Below are 12,368 nucleotides of genomic sequence, written 5' to 3'. Positions count from 1 at the left end.
GTGCATTCAAATGCAGGAGTGGCGTCTATGTAGATAGTATGCACTTATTTTCACTTATAACATCATCAAAACATCATTTGACTAGGGGTGCCCAAACTTTTGCATATAATTGTAGATAGATAGATAGATAGATAGATAAATAGATAGATAGATAGATAGACCTGTGCCCCTCACTAGTGGTGTACCCCAAGGCTCGATTTTAGGTCCTCTATTATTTAGGCCCATCTTTCAAAAATATATCTCATAAACTCCCTAAGAATATGAGGAGGAAAAACACAGATAAGAAATCAGAAAAAAGGAAAAATGAAAGAGGGTGAATTAATCCTCTGCTGGTCATCACCTGATAGCAACATCACAATTAGAGTTATGAGAATTACAAATAAAGAGTCTGAGAATTAAATCTACTGGACTAGTAACATAGACATGTTAACATGAGCAAGAAAGGAACTTATTTATGCACAATAAGTGTAAGTGTTAGGCAAGTGCACAATTTCCAGAACTGATAAAGAGTTGCAGCGGAGCAGTGGCGCAGGAACCAGCGGTCACTTGACTTTCAGTTGGCTGAGGATGAGCAGAAAAAATTAAAATAAGAGAAGCATTTCTCAAACAAAGTCAACATACTCTCAATCTCTCATGTCTCAAGTGAAAGGCAACAGGGTTGAATTAAAATGCTCATTTGAGAGCTGAAAGTAGTCTTGAGGTATCAGAGCTGTGCTGGTAATGCTATCAGTGTATTAAACCCATCCCTTTTCCGGCCAATCAGCTCCCGTTGCCAGGCAGCATGAGGAGGGATGCTGTCAGGCAGACACAAGAGGATTGTGGGAAGGGGGGAGGGTTGCCAACTACAAAGCGCCTGCATTAGTCCAATGCTGATAAGCCATGCTGTCTCTGTAGAAGAAAAAATGCCTGGCAAAAGTCCAAAGTGCTGCTTCATAGCAAACGCTGGAAGCCCTTCCCAGAGTGCACTGGTTTAACCCAGTCTTGGAGGAAATCAGGATAGACAGGGAGCTGTTGTCATGGGGACAGAGTCAGTTCCACCCCTTTAACTGATTTACTATGTAAATGGGAATAAAAGCACTTTTATAAGCATAGAAAATGTATATGAACAGATAATAGCCGAGTCTGACATCCTTCATCCAAACTGCTAATGACCTGTTTGATTTTTATAATGATAAGCATTCTTTCCTGTTCTGCACTGCCTAATTTTCACTACCTACTAACTGTTTGTGATTGCACTATTAGAGTCAACCCTCCTTCACCTCCTTCATCACTGAGCACACCTTGAGCACCCAAACCAGTGTAGCCATTACCTACAATTAAGTGGCATAAGTGGCATATTATGGGCCATAAATAAATCAATAAATCAATAAATACCTCCCCTACAAACATTATATATATATATATATATATATATATATATATATATATATATATATATATATATATATATATGAGTTACTGTAATTGGCTTGTTTACTCACTACTGTGTCAAATAATATGCTCTTAAAGCATGCTACTCCACCCACTAGCATCTAATGTGAACCTTGTTGTTTTGATAGAAGCTAACAACTGGTGGGACATGATCTTTCTGTGAATAGGTTTGCAATTGTGCCAGTATCTATATGAGGGGTCCAATAAAAGTTTCACAATGGCCCACCTGCACCATGGGCTCCAGTGCAATTGTCCCCATGGCCCCCACAGTAGTTACACCACTGCTACTACTCACCTCCATTCAAAGACATTACAATGCACCTCACATATGCAAGCTATGTTATATTTATCTGAAGCCTAAAAGATCCGCCTCTTGCTTTCCCCTCTAAATCTATGCTAAATGGAGTGGATGAAAGAAATGAAATCAATTAGGGGTCATAGCTTTCACTAGGATTGGTCTGATCAGTCAAAGCAGGCGTCACTAATGTGTGACACAGAAACAGACACACACCCTCGGCAAACAATGCAGATGCTTTTGACAGATTTGTGTCTAGTGCCCCTCAGTGGTTATATTGATAAGCACTCCATCAACATAATGGACGAGAACTGCTACACACTGACAGCACTGAGGGTAACTAGATTGTTTTACTTCATAGAGAAGCTGAATTTGGTAGTTTACCAATAATTAAACTACTCACCTCATAGAAAAAGCACATACATGGTCCAGATTTTTGTTGATCTGCCTTTATGTTGTCAGAATGTTGCTAGTAAAACACTATAGGGCCCCCAAGCCATAGAGGGTCCTGCAAGTAAGGAGATATGAAGACATAATTGATGACTTAAAACAAAAATATAAAATGTGCCGTAACTTTTGCACAGGCCACAATTCATGTTTTGTTTTGAAATGTTACATCTAACAAATAAACTGTAATTGTGCATTCATATGTGCAGGAGTGTGTTCTCTGTAGAGGATGTGTTCAACTTATTTTCACTTAGAAAATCAACAAAATATGAAATTTGAAACTTTTGCATGCGGCTGCATATAATTATTGTTAATTATTGTTCTCTTGTGTTTATTTTAGCATTTCTTTATATAATGAAGGGGTCAAGTAGGATGTCGCTTAGGCCCCTCCAATGTCCTGGACAGTTCTCTCTTGACACCTGCTTGCATCCTTTGGCTTATATCGATATTTATAGATAGACCAACATCAATAGCAAACGATAACGTCACTGCTCCGTTCCAAGCGCCCACGTCACTCGTTCAACATGACCAAGAGATTCACATCGCGAGAACTGCACATGCATCATCATCACCATCATCATCATCATCACCGCACAATCACGTGCTCTTCACTTAACGCTCCACCTCTGACGCACAGATTGCTTTTTTCATCCTGGTCAGTGATTCAGACAGACTGACCATTAGTGGCGCTTCTAGTGTTTCACTGTACACGCCGCTGTCCAATAAGTGACCTCTAATGAGCGCGCCCTCCTCCTCCTTTTCCTCCTGGTCCTCAGCGTGTGCATGCCTCTTCCTTCCTCTCTCGCGAGGGGCGTGGGCGTACCGCTCTCACCGGCCACACCTGCCGCGCGCGCGCTGGACGAGGCCGTCCTGGCCTGCAGCTCGCGGTTCCTTGCGGCTTCGGTGTGAGGGGCAAGGAGGCAGGGAGGGGGCGCGAGCGCGCGCCGTTCATTCCTAAAGCTCTCCTCCCGGCGTGCACGACGGATCAGGTGCTCGCGCTCTTTTGCTATTCGCCCCGGAGCACGTATAAGCCCTCGCGCACCGCAACGGCCCGGATGTAGTGTAGCGCGCTACAGCCTCCGTTAGCGGAGCGCAGAAGACAGAGTGAGAGAGAGACAGAGAGAGAGAGAGAGAGAGAGAGAGAGAGAGAGAGAGGAGAAGTGGAACATGGCGCACGCGAGCACGTAACGCTCCATCCTCCGTACAGCAGCGCGCGGGCAGCGGGACATGTGAGGACGGCCATCAAAGGGAGCAGGTAGGACACACTGAGCCTGTAGCCCCGCGAGAGGGCCCGCGCTGTGATTAGATGCTGCTTAGTGCACGCGCTGCACGGTAACAAGCCCTGAAACGCCGTAACCGTTCAGCTCGCGCCCAATCACACGAGGCTGAAGTCGGCTTCCTATTCGCCAGCTTCTTGTTCGAATGTTTCTGTTCCACCTTAAATGGTGCAGCAGTTACCTTCTGGAGCCTCAGGCGCCACAATGTAACTGCTGCAGCATTTAAGGTGGAACGGGAAAATTCGCACAAGAAGCTGGCGAATAGGAAGCCGAGTTCACCTCGTCCCAGTCACCCACTTAAACGGGGCTGTCAGCGCGTTCTGCTTTTTCTTCTGCTTCTTTTTCCAGCAGGCGAGTAGCTCATAAACACGCCGACTGGGGCTCAGTGTTACGGTCAGTGTTATGGTCAGGAGTGGACCGCTGTCCTTGGTGTTGAAAAAGGCTTCCGCTTTTCGACACGCGCCGCAGTCGCACTCGATTTGATCATGACAGGCTACAGTTACAGCAGTGCAGCCTCAGTGAAGGAAAGAAACGGAGATTTGCAGACAAGGCCAGCGCTCCGGCTGGGCGGTGAGCGCTGTCTCCAGCCCTGTCATTTGAATCTCGCTGGCTAGCTGCACGGACACGGTCAGGTTTGACTCGAACGTGGCTAGTTGTTGCTGCAGGTGCTAAAAGCTCCCCCAAGTTTCTGTGCTCAGGCTCGCACGAGATTTGCAGGCATTAACAAGGGAAATCAGCGCTCACTGTGGCCTCAGCTCTTTCTTAGTAAGATAAGGTTGTAGACTTATGTGGATAGTAATCGCATTACTTATATAATTGGCTAGATTTTTGCCTATGGTTAGATATGCCATTTGCGCCTGACCCTCTCTTGTTTTGTTTGTTTGTTTGTTTGCTGATTGCATGGAAGCTGCAATGATGAAATAAGAATGATAATGACATCATCATTCAAAACAACAGCAAGAGTAATAGCACAACAACAATAAGTACGTCTGTTGTTTCTGTTTGACACTGTTTGAGCCACTCTGGTACAGTAGTAATAATATTAACAATAATAATAATAAACAATAACAACAACAATAGCATCAAGAACCACAACAATAATAGCAGATCTAATGTTTGTATGTGGCACTGTTCATGTAACTATGATACTGCTACAACAATAATGGTAGGAACGATAGCAACAAGAACAGCAACAATAATATGCAAGTCTAATGTGATGCTGTTTGAGTAACTATGATACAACAACAACATAATAATAAGAACAGCAACAAGAGCAGCAACAATAACCAGCAGGTCTGATATTTCTGTGTCACACTATCTGAGCAACTATGGTACACTAATAAAAATAGTAACAATAAAAATACTGCTACTGCTAGTACTACTGCCAATAATAATAATAGTAAGTAATAAGCAGGTCTCATGTTTCTGTGTGACATTGAGCCACTGTGGTAGGCCTAGATGTTTGTAACTCATGCATATTATGCTCTAAACTGGTGTCATGTGTTGGGTTGTTGTGAAAAGACTTGATTGAATAACTGGCTCACAGTTGCAGCATTTCTGTCTCCTCTTTCGACATGAAATTCATTGCTGGTCGTGAATGAGGCATGAAAAGCTGCTGGCCAGAACACTGCTCCCTTATCCAGCCCTACAGTGGCCTGTATGCTGCACTGGGAGCAAAACCCAACAGCTGACAGAACCATCAAAGCAGAGTGGGTTCTGTAAAGAACCTATAAGGAATGATTCCACTTATTAACTAAAGAGTTACTTTTATAGAAACAAGCTGAAGAATGACAAAATCTAGCTTGTACTTATTTAAATGAATGCATCTTGTCCCTGTCACAGCTAAACCTTTTTCCAGCCATACATGTCAAAATTCTGACAATTAACAAAACTATGATGCTAATTTCTGCTAGTATCCCAATGGGATTCTAGTAGTATGTTAGCACTAAGCTAACAGCGATTCACATGGATCACAGACATTTGAAACTTGTAAAATACATTACAAGTTTTATTTGAAGCTTGTAACAGTTGTATTACCATATATTTAGCCTTGTATGTAGCAGTTGTACAGCGACTCCTTCAGTAAAGAGCCCTGACATTGAACTGCAGCTGTTTTCCATTTCTTACAACTGACAACTGAAACTGACTGAATCCTGACGAGACTGCTCATACTCACAGTCAGTGACCTGTGGCCTAAAATGGTGTTTTTTCTTACTAAGTCGGTCCCACCCATTGTAAATCAAAGCGTGATTGTTTGATTGCACGGTCACTTAACCTAATTATGTTTAATTGGACGTGTGAGGCCTCCTGAAATCCTAACCAATGGGAGAGCTTGCTTGGGTATATCTACCTACATACCACTAAGACAACAATACTGATTAGATAATTTTCCTTTGACTGTTTAAAGAATTTAAAGAATTTTTTGTAACCAAAACTTGACCTGGAAATAGCTTTTAAGTTAAAGTGATCTTTCTGTGATGTTTCAGTGGGCAGTATGATGAGCAGTGGACTCTAGTGCTGCTTAGCAGCTGAGACCTGTTAGACGAATCACATGCTGTTTCACCAAGCTTGAAAATTACAGAGTCAACAGCCAACCGATGAAACATTTCTAGGGACGTTTTAGCAGCTAATGAAGTGTGGGAGTGTTCATTCATTGCATGGGAAACTTCAATTAAACAACTCCTCTGTTTTCTGCTCTTAATCCTATGTTAATGCTGGACCACTTAGAAGCCTCGTCAGAGATTTTAAGTAGACCAGACTCTAAGAGATCGATCAGGATGATCCAGAGAGAAGTCATTGGAGGCATGTTAATGAGAAAGGAAGACCCAAAAGGAGGGTGCAAAAGTTAGATAAAGCGAGAGGCAAACCGGCACAGACAGTGTGAGCTGTGGCATGACACTGGTACAATGAAGCACGCATTAGAATAACAGTGGGGACGAATAGGCATGGTGGGTCAGCGAATCTGTTTCAGGCGACTGATTGCGCTGTGTTTATTTTGTGATTAACATATCCAGCTCACTGAGCTGTGTGCGTGACTCTGAGGGTTGGAGGTCTGTAAATGTCAAGAGGGTCAGAGCGCTGTGTGACCAGGCCTGAGAGGCGGCCTGCTTGGCGCACAGATGTACAACTGACATTAACACCCCAGTGAAGTGGGAATAGAAGCCATACAAAAGCTTTACAGGAACATCTTAATGTTTTTGTTGTCTTAGCATGGCCTCAGGTCATCACTCTCATTTATTTTTCATTTTCAGTCAGTTAACTCTACCATGCCACTTTCTATTCTATGCAGTGCAAACCCCAAACCATTTGGTATCCCGACGAGCAACTGCAGTTTAGTACTGTAGTTTTCATATCTAAGTCACCCTACCATATTTTTGTGAATGTAGGTCACTTGAGATAGCGCTGTTTGCAGCCCCATGTAGTGCGACTTTAAGCACTCTTTCTCCTGTTTCGTTTTTGAGAGAACACTCATGCCTGTGGGCTCGATTTCAAGCACTGTCCTAACCCACATAAGAGTTAACTGCCTAGATGACTATATACACGGTGGTACAGTCTCTGTGTATGGTGATATAATTCACTTCTGTGCAACAGTTACAGTCTATATTCAGTCATAGCTTAGAGCTGGCCTGCTTATGTGGGTGCTTATATAATATTGTTTCTGAGACTACAGTACATAGGTATCAGATTATGGTTTTCTCAAGATCTGAAGCCACCATTGGACACAGGAAGTTATAGTGGTGAGGGGGCTTTAGTACCACCAGCTTTCAGGATTGCAGCTGCAAAAATGATGAAAAAAAAAATAATAATAAAAGTTAAAAGAAACTGTTAAATTGTGTAATAAAGGTCTATGCATGCTTTAAGTATTTTTAATGTATTTTTTTATATATATATGTTAGCTAGCTAACATTAGTTGCTTCCTGTGGTGTTGCTTCCTGTGGTGTTGCTCGCTCTAACACTTGTCTATACACATTTATGAAGACTTTTATGGCCATGGAGACCTGAAAAAAAGTTTTGTTTGCCTTGGCAATGCGCCTTCTTGAATTTGAGGGGCAAAGCTTCTGAGGGAGCACTGAAGGGAGGGGTGTATTTGTTTTGCTGTTGAGAATCACTTCTAAGCCTTTAAATGTGGCATTCAGCCCCACCCTCGCTTGGTATTGGCTATTGGCTGATTGTGCTGAAAGGCGATGGGTGATGGGTACACTTATCAGTACACTGGAAAACACTGATCAGTCCTAGTGTTTGCACACCTTTGACAAACTCGTTTATATATATATATATATATATATATATATATATATATATATATCACTGATGTTGGAACAAAACCTCGTATTCCCATGAAATTTACACACAATGTAAAGGGCAACAGGCATTTTCCAATGATGTCAAAAACAAAAAAAATACAAAAATGGAGATACGAGGTTTTGCTCCGACAGCAGTGATATACATAAACACACATATGTATATATATATATATATATATATATATATATATATATTGTGTGTGTGTGTGTGTGTGTGTGTATAAATTTATAGTGTGTCAGAAAGACATACACAAGTTCTCTCTTTTAAGTGTACTGGTGACTGTGTTTAGCAGTAATTCGATTTCATTTGGTTCTTTTGTATACTGCTGCCTTTAATCTTCATACACTGTACAGCATGGCACATGGAGATGGTTATGTAGATGGCTAAATGCAACAAGGTGTAAGCTACTCCATTGTGCAACATGGAAATGAGTTTTGCACTGTATAATTAGTCTGCCTTTGTTCAGCTCCGCACAAATGAGTAATCTCTCCACCTGCATTTAAAGCCTTTGTCAGGAATCGCTGCACCTGGCAGTTTTGAATCACTTAAGCACACCAGCTAAAACTTAAATTAGGTACGTGAGCCTTTCCGTCTGCTTGTAAACTCAGCTTTAGTCCTGAGGCAGCCATGGCGCTGTTTCGGTAATTCCACAGTAAGTTTATAATACTTGAAGCTTGGAGAAAGCTTTGGAGGAACTCTAGACCTTTTCACTGTCTGCCGTAATGCAAGAAGGTCATTTGATTTTTGTTACGGCTGTGTCGGAGAGGATAATCAGGAGAGTTGGAGGAGTTGGCTGGTAATGTTTTGGGACTACTGTGGGCTAACATTTATAAACCCACACATATAAACACACGAATGCACAGACTAACTGTACATGCTGCAACCAAGTCTATATTTGTAGTAATTTAGGAAGTCAAATTACTGCCCTCTCCTTAAGTGGCAGAGCTCAGGTTGCTGATTGTAATTGGTCAGTTAATGAGTTGTAGAGTGCGTAGAGATTAGCCTTTTCAAATTTGGCACGGCATTATGAATCTGGTGCTGGTTGACTCTACGGGCAGTGGTCTAAAGAGTGCATTACTTTTTACATTGCTTATTAATGTAACAGTTATCATATGTCAATCATATGAAGATGGACAGCAAGTGGAAAAAACAGGTGGTGCCATGATGGCAAGAGAAAAAGTACTTGAGGAGGACGCAGTGCTCCAAAATATCAGATAAATCTGAGCAGGTGGGCAGTGAGAAATGCTTACAGGAGCATAGCTAGCTTTAGTTTATAGTATATTTATAGCATGTTTGAAGCTTTATTCAGTTTTCATTTTATCACTAGCTGACCGACTTGGTTATCTCATTATAGCAAATCAATAAGAGTGGGTGGCGAAGAAAGCGAAAATGGCCAGATTTTAGTTAGCTATTAGCTAACCTAAGTTGAACACAGTGGTTAACTAGCTTGTTAACTAGTGTGTGTGTGTGTATAGGAAAGAATACACAGTTAGAGTTTGGGGTTGGTTGCTCTGTATAAAGTATTTTTATATAAATAATTTTTCTCTCTCACTGCCTGCTTCAGTCCACTGCTGCTTCCACAGAAGTCCAGTACAACACTGACTTTTTTTTTGCAAACATGTCCACTACTGAGAAGATTATTAGTTTGATCATTCCTTTGAAAGAGCTCAGTAACATTAATTGAGATTAACATTACATTCATCACATTGATTTTATCAGTCTACTCAGGCTTCAGCAGAGCTCTGTAACGCTAGGATTAGGAACTGGTCCATCATATTGGTTTATCAGTCTACCCAGGCTTTAGCAGGAACTTCAGTTCTTGTAAAGAAGTCGTTAATCGAGATCCTCTTTAGAATTCATCTAACGTGCATGTTTGCTACATTTTCTATGCTGATTCTAAAGCAGTACAAGCATTGATTGTGTGTCTTTTGAATATTGTAAATTTTATTTAGTGGGTAAGTATTCTAAAAGTATTCTCCTCAAAGTGTAAAACGTAATTGTATTCTGAATACTGCCTTTACAAAATGTAACTTGGACTTTATAGAGATACTTAATTTCTGTATTCTGAATACATATTTATGTAGCAACAGGTTGCAACAATTTCTTGGCAAGTTTTACTGCCGAAGATAACACTCATGTTCACTCGATCCTTCTCCTCTCCAATAGTAAACTTCATTTATGCTAAAATTTTAACGGAACAGCCCTTATGATAGTGTCAGGAATTCCTCAGAGCAGGCCTGTCACACTAACTACATAATCGTCTAATTGCATTTATTTAAAATGGAGGCAGTTACTTAAGATGACTCCAGTTATTTTCCACAGTTGTTAGTTTTCACACTCACAAGCTGTGTTTTTAGCTGGGAGCTACTAAGTATCACAGATAGCATGCAAGATAGCTAATTGGCAATTTTGGCTTGTACTTTAATAATTGCTTACACTGAACAAAAAAGACCATTAAACTATTGATCGCAATTATTTACATGACAATTAATTGCTAGCAAAATCTCATGGTCTTTAATGGCCTTGGAGATGGTGAGGCCAAGTGGATGAGGGCAGTGACTGTGGGTGGGTCTAATAATGAGTTCCACTCCGGGTCTGGGCTACAGTGTAAAGAGTGGAACAGGGCAGAAGTTAATTTTGAGGGTTTTTGAGGTGTGAATTGATGCAAAATATTGCTTTTGTGCATCCTTTTAATTTTACTTTGTTTCATTTTTTTTTACATTGTTTCATTTCAATTATCAATTTGAATGAAAAAAATCAATTAAGTTGCTTGTTACCATATGAAGTCATTTTTAGGTTAAAGGTGTTTAGCTTGACTGACTTTTTTACAGTGTAGAAACATGGAATATATGCTGTAGGTTGTCATTTTGTTTTTAAGTCCATGATTATTACTAACGATTTATATTCTGTTTGTTCCTCTTTCTAATCCACTCTGACATTCCTCCATTAAAGCACTTTGAAAAAAACATGGTATTATCCAGACATTCAGTTTAGATGTTGTAAGGTGAATGTCAGTCTTAAAAATGTGCCCTACAAAATAAATAGCTATGTTCTCTCTGCACATTCATAACAGATTGCAAATTGGGGTCAGTGAGCTCTCAGTTCTGAGACATACTTCAAATGTTGCTTCTGAAGACTGTGCGCATGTCAATAACATTCCCAGTCAAAGGACAGATTTAGATCTTAGAGACCTAGATACGGCGGATGGCAGTCTAGACCTGACCTGCCCAGCTTTAGGCTCTTGCTGTTTTGAGCTCATTTCTTCGCCTCTCCCTCCATCCCTACGGCCTCTCCCTGTGACTGGGCACCTTAAGCACACCATAAACAAAAGCCTAAATTTGATAACGGGTCTCATTCTGAAGATAGTTGACTGAAACACACTGTTAAGAGAGATTAGGTTTGTGAAGAATAACTGAATCAGTCTTTGGATGGATATTGGTCTGGGAGAAAGGCAGTGCACTCAATGGCCCTCCAAATCGGGTTTGATGCTGCTGCCCTGTTTCATTTGATTCCTCTGCTCTTCTTTATCCAATAAAAGCTCTGGAAGAGATGAGTCAGCTGTAACGTCATGGCCATGCTGCTCTTCATCACATGTTGTGAGCTTCAGGAGTCCTCCTCCAGAATCTGTGCAGAGAACTGGCTGTTTAGAAGGCATGGCAGGAGGTTGTTCCTGATGTGTAGTTCACTTCTACAGTTTAGTAACAGGGCATTTTCTCCTGATGACACATATGCGGAATGTAGCACGGGAACACTGCATCACTTGACAATTACAGTATGAGTTACACAATTATATTACGCAATGTCTTCTGAGTACAGATTTCTAAATCTGTCTGTACAGAGTTACGTTGTTCTGCCAACTTTCCTCTGTAGAACATAGCTGTTAGGATTTGATCATTTTCCACAGTATGTGTCAACACCACAGATATTATTTTAAAATAAATGTTGTAACTTAAAAATGACAGACATATGAATGAACATTTCTATTAGAACTTGGATTAAATATTCATCATAAAACCTGTCTACTATGACTGACCCAGTAACCCACATCCAGCCATAATCAGAACTGTATGTTGATTCAGATTTATAAAGCTGAACGTGGGATTTTCTCTGCAGATACAGTAAGAGTCGTTTGCTCCTATGTTGTCTCAAGTTCTCTTTTTCCAATTACACTTTGGTCACTGATTTTTGCACGGCTCACTGAGGGTGATACACTTGAGCTTCGAGCACACATAAAGGTCTTCAGTTCTGCACACTAGTGTCTAGCAATTGGTCTGTATGTGATTTTGGTTTTGGTACCAGTTTTGAGTGCTTTAATGGTGGTATGACATTTTATTTGCCTGAAAGTTTAAGAAGAACAGTATTTAGTAGGGAAGTACTAGTATGGGAATTCTGGGTTGATGCCAATATCTGATGTTTTTCATGTACGTGTTTATCAATACCGATGCTGACGCTGATACATAAAATGTAGAAATCAGGACTAGATCTACCAGGAAAAATGAAGAGTAGATACAGTGATGAAATAAATTTGATATCATACTTAGCACTAGTGGCTTTTGTGTCATTTTCTGTGACATATTTATGTCATTTCATGAAAAATAAATAACTTGTACTTG

Source organism: Colossoma macropomum, unplaced genomic scaffold (genome assembly GCF_904425465.1).
Source record: "Colossoma macropomum unplaced genomic scaffold, Colossoma_macropomum, whole genome shotgun sequence".
NCBI lineage: Eukaryota > Metazoa > Chordata > Actinopteri > Characiformes > Serrasalmidae > Colossoma > Colossoma macropomum.
This window is presented reverse-complemented; position numbering follows the sequence as displayed.